At 27.3% G+C, this 5,576-nt stretch overlaps 1 long non-coding RNA gene across 1 annotated transcript; it reads left to right on the forward strand.

Moving 5' to 3' along the window:
- The first annotated feature begins 395 nt into the window (after positions 1-395).
- LOC101509677 (uncharacterized) lies at positions 396-2,789 on the forward strand. The gene is made up of 2 exons (XR_190232.3): positions 396-2,245; positions 2,407-2,789. It is a non-coding gene; the product is annotated as an uncharacterized lncRNA (long non-coding RNA).
- Positions 2,790-5,576: the final 2,787 nt, after the last annotated feature.

The following is a 5,576-nucleotide window of genomic DNA, read 5'->3' on the forward strand; positions in this document are numbered from 1 at the left end:
AAAATTATTTACGTTCATATATTGTTATATGTGCTTGAATGGGTTAGATTTAAGTTGATATATTTTTAATTAAAAATTAAAAGTTTATATTTATAAATTATCAATTTTTCGTCGAATGACCACCCAATATGAATTTCATAGAGTTTATATTTATTACGATGGAGATTTTTCCTTAATCAAACACATTAGTGATCATCCAATTTTAATCAAACACTATAAAAAATTAGAAATATTAATTTGTATTTTATAATTAAAAATATAAAAATTAATTCCCAATAGTCTCATGTTGATTAAACGGTGATGAAAATTGGATAGAGTAAATAGAGAGATAGAAAATGCAGTGGAGGTTAAAAAAAGGGGTTGGGTTGGATAGGAGTTGGGTGCATGGGGTCGTGGTCATTTCTGGAAGTGAGGAACCCAGCTGGTAGGGTCTACTCTGCCCAAAAATCTTGTCTTTTTTCGATTTTCTCTTTTCCCTTATTTTTCCTTTATTATTTTTACTCTTCTTATAACCCCTCTTTCTCTCATATCTCATTTTCATTCACCACCACCACTCATTTCTCTCTCTCTCTCTCTCTCTCTCTCTCAACCCCCCTTGAAGCTAGCCGAAACTTGTGGGGGATTATTATTGAGAGACCACAAAGTTTGTGTTTTTTGTGTGAGTGTGTCACCATGTGAATAAATCTCTCTCTCAATATTTCTCTCTATGAAGAACAAAAAAAAGACCACTAAGGAAGCTTTGTTTTTTGAGGGGAATGTTGTCTGGCTCGAGGACTCTTCTTCTTGATCTATAAAGAAGTGTAGTATTCTCGGACCAGGCTTCATTCCCCCCAATTATATGCTTCCAATATTCATCCTCCAAGGGAGTGATACTTTCATGTATGTATGTATATATATATAGGTTTGGTTCATCTTCTCTCTCTAAAAATTTAATTTTTTTTTTTGGTTTGAATGGATGAAAGTTTTGTTTTTTTCTGAAATATAGGTAGATCTGAATAATGGGTTTTGGTTTTTTGGTCGTTGAATTAAAAGATGTTTGTTTAGTTTGCAGATTGGTGTAATGATGAAGCATTTTGACCAATTTTTTTTCACAAAAGGTTTTCATCATTACTTCCTTTTCGTTTTTCTTTCTCTGATCATGTTATGATGTTGTTTTTGTTGTCAGATGTAACACTTTTTTCTTCTTGTTCATCATTACAGCTAGATCTTCTACCAATTACAATGTTTTTTTTCTCGGATCTGTTTGTTTCTGCCATGTTTTTTTTCAGATCTAGCTACCCTTTTGAACTTAGATCAACATTCCCTCTTTTTTTCAACTCCTTTCTCACCCCTTTTCATTTTATCCCTTTCTCTTTCTCTCTCTCTCTATCTTTAGGGTTTCATTTCATGGCAAATACTGTAATTTTTTTTCATATAATCTTTATGATTCATCTATGTTACTCTGATCTTGGCTTTTAGATGCAGAAGCAAGTGTGTGAGATATTTTGATTACTTGTCTTTTCATCATTTGTCAAGTGTGTGGTCAAATCAAGCTTTAACTTCTAAATTTATTAAAATTAAAAAGGACCAATTAAAGTATAGTCAAGATCATTTGTAATTTTGAACCTCCATTTTCTTATTGGCTTAATGTTTTTTGATTTCAAGTAATAAACAATTTAGATCTCTTCAATATTTTACAATTTTATTGTTTGTTACATGCATATTTTATGAGATTGTAAGTTGATAGATTTGTTTTGTTGTTATCATAAGATGAAATACATTAAGATTTAGATTTAGATTTCTAGCTTATTTGAGTTCAATAATGCCACTCAGATCTATACTTTTCTCTGTTTTTCTCTGTAATCTATTATACCAATTTTGTTATTAAAAATAGTTAGATCTAGGACTAATGATACATGATATCATAGAATAAAGTTTTTAATGTATGGTTTAATTTATTTTGTTTGTGTGTGATGTAGAACCATATGTGGTTGGTTCTTCACATTCAAAGTATAATATGCATCATTTGTTTGTGATTAACTAAGAATGCTGATTATGCTTTTGAAAAAGAAATTAAAGGGTCCTTCTTCATCAATGATTAACCAAGCAATGTTCTTCAAGGTAAGGAAGAGGTAATCATGTTCATGAATTAATGCAACAATTCTGCTATTTTCACCCCCACCACACACACACCTGCACAAAAAAGTTTTGTAGGTGAAAGGTGTGAGCAACTAAGCCATGTCCAAGAAGGCATATCATTGCAAAGGTAGTTTTTAATTTTTAATTTTTAATTTTTAATTTTATTTATTATTATACAATGGTGATTAGTAGTATACATTTATAGGATCAATGATTAATTTAGAAAAGGAATTATTCTAAGGCTCTTTATGCTTAACCTTTTAAAATTTGCCTTGTTTTGTTGATAAGGAGAGGGATTTGGAAGAGACAACAACGTGAATGAAAAATCTGATTCAGAATGGTTGCAAAAGCTAGCTAGGGACATAGGGAACACGAATGACACAATTACACAGTGCTCATCTCATCACTGCTTTTCTTTATCATCACCATATATAGTCCAAATAATACATGTTCATACTTGCACGCAAATGTATACTTTACAAATATCAACGCAAATCATGTATCTAAAAGTAAACTTTTTAAGTAATAATTCTTCAAGAATTTATTGCTTCATGAATAAGGTTTTAAAGTTTTATCACAAAACACTGGATTCACAGTGATTTTGACAAATCTATTGTGATACCAAACATGAATTATATTATATTGATACATAATGTCTTTATTTTTTTCAATAGTAGCCCCACTCTATTGTTGCAATTTGGCTATGTTTGGATATATTTTTGGTGGTTTTAAATATGTTAAAATTAATTCTGATATATGTCTAAAATCAAATTTGAGGCATTCTCTAACTACACAAAACTATTATATATAATTATTTGATATTAAATTACCCAATTGACCCAATTGATTATTTGATATTATATTAAGTAAAATATATAATTAAAAAAGACACAATGATTCTTTTATTAAAATGATTTTATTAGATATTGTAACATTCACCATTACCATTAGTAAAAATGAAAAATATTAAATTAAAAGTAATACATGTAATATTAATGAAAGCGTACAATTAGATATAATTAATATAAGATTGCACATTAAAAAATGTCATTTATTTTGAGATATAAACGGAAGAATTACTTTGTAAACCATATATAATGTGCCTGATTGATACTCCATTCATTTTTTTTTGGGTAACAATATGCTCAATACAAATTTAAATACGTAATAGGAAAAGAAAAACTTAATCAGTTTCTTGGACTTATAATGAAAAAATATAACAATGTAAAAGTTGGTATATAACTATCAGAAATTTTAATCATCTAAATGGGACAACTCAATTTAGAAGTATAAAGTGAGTATTTGGTAACCAATGATATTAGGTGGATATTAATATATTATAAGTACATCATAACAAATCATAAATTTGTTGAAATAATATCCTAATCAACTGATATTTCCTTCAAATATTAAAAATTTATCACCAAAAATAAACTTAGTTTATTGGTTTTAATTATAAGAAATTAACTACAAATAAAATATTGATTTAACCGTCTAGAACACTAAAATACTATTTAACAAAGAACCAAACCATTAAAGTTCATACAAAATATAAAGTGGACAATAACTTAGATAAGCCATGAGAGTCTCTCCAAACAGAAAAGCTTATATAATCTTTATCTATTAGCCTCAACTAAGGGACACTCACATTTCTCAACCTCTGATATGCGTTATCATATAAGATAAAATTGTGGGTTTACACAAATCCAAATCGAACAATACATCAAAAATATGGTAAAGCTGACTTAAAGTCAAAATAAAAGATAAAATTAAAAAAAAGAAAAAAGAAAACTGCACAAAAACTCTATATTTTGATATTTTTGATCATTAAATATGTTCGACTTTCACTATAATTACTTGTAAAATTATGTCCATGAATGATTGATGTGTTGACAATGAAAAAAATTGACAATTCATGACAATTAATCTCATAAACTAAACTAAACTGTTGATTACTTTATTGAAATTGGATATTATAATTACTACATCATTGTCGTAGTATATTGATTTGTTGAAATAATATGTTTTAATTTTTTCAATTTTATTTTATTTACTCTAGAGATGCCAAATTAGTACAATACTATGCCTATTTGGTGGTAAATAATTTCTTTTTAACTATATTATCTCTATCTAGGTTTGTTTTTCTTGAGTTTAGATTTATGAATGCTCATGTTATAGATAAATATATGTCATTCTCTTTATTTCTATTTATATCGAAGAATAAAATAAGGGGTACACACCAAACTTTTTCTATAGGAAAACAAATTCACCATTTAGTTTTACCCTTTCTTAATTTTTTGCACCATTTAGTTTTACTCTTTCTTAATTTTTTGCAGTGTTGTGATTAAAGAGGATACGTGAATGCTGTCTCAAAAAGAATTGCTTTTCGGAAATTGAATCTTTTTGACCTTTTGAAAAGCATAAAGTTGGTTGGACCCCTGAAGTTTACTTTGTGTTTTCCCATGCATGATATGTAAATTTAATGGAGATAGAAAAAGAAAATGCTGGGTCATGTTTGTTGAATTCCCATACAGCTTTTATGTACACATCTAACTTTTTCATAAATAATTGGTGACTTAACCCCCAAAAATCTTTTTGAAGTCTTCCCAGTTTGTATTCTCCCGTTTTCGCAACTACTAGTGTTTCTAAGATTTTTGCATGTGTATTAATAATTATAATAATTAGAAGATAAAAAAATTATTTTATTAAATTATACATCTTAATTATTAGTTATTTTTTTATTATCAATGTAAAATACAATAATATTTTATAAGTTGTATTTATAATAATTATTGAAGGGTAGTATAAAAAAATAATAATTAAGTTTGTCTTAAAAATGAAAATAACATTAGATAATTTTTGTGTGGTTAAAATAACGGTTTTTTTTTTACAATACCCTCTTTTTGAAAAAAAAACACCAAAATACTCCAATTTGAAAAAAATATACCAAAATGCCCCATTTTTTTTTTTCTTTACTTACAAGTCGCCATTTGGAATGGCGACTTCCTTAAGGAAGCCCGAGTTCCAAATGGCGACTTCCTACTTGATTTTTAAAAAAATGGGCATTTTGGTATATTTTTTTCAAATGGGGGTATTTTGGTATTTTTTTTTCAAAAAGAGGGTACTAAAAAAAAAGACCCTAAAATAACATTCATTATAAGACAAAAAAATAATATTATTGTGATATTTTCTCTCTTTATTTATACGGAAATCCAAACATGTGACTTTTAACACTTTTTAGTGTCATGTTTGTAGAAATTTTGTATTGTAAATTATGTATTTTTCTATTTTGAAAATTGTATATTATATTTTTTTCAAGATATAATTACCACTTCCTCCATCTCACAATGAATATATTTAAGATTTTTGCACACATATTAAGAAATATAATAATATGAAAAAGGAGAAGTCATTTTACTAAATTATTCATTTTAACTATTGATCGATTTTTCACTATT

This window comes from Cicer arietinum, chromosome 7 (assembly GCF_000331145.2).
Source record: "Cicer arietinum cultivar CDC Frontier isolate Library 1 chromosome 7, Cicar.CDCFrontier_v2.0, whole genome shotgun sequence".
Lineage (NCBI taxonomy): Eukaryota > Viridiplantae > Streptophyta > Magnoliopsida > Fabales > Fabaceae > Cicer > Cicer arietinum.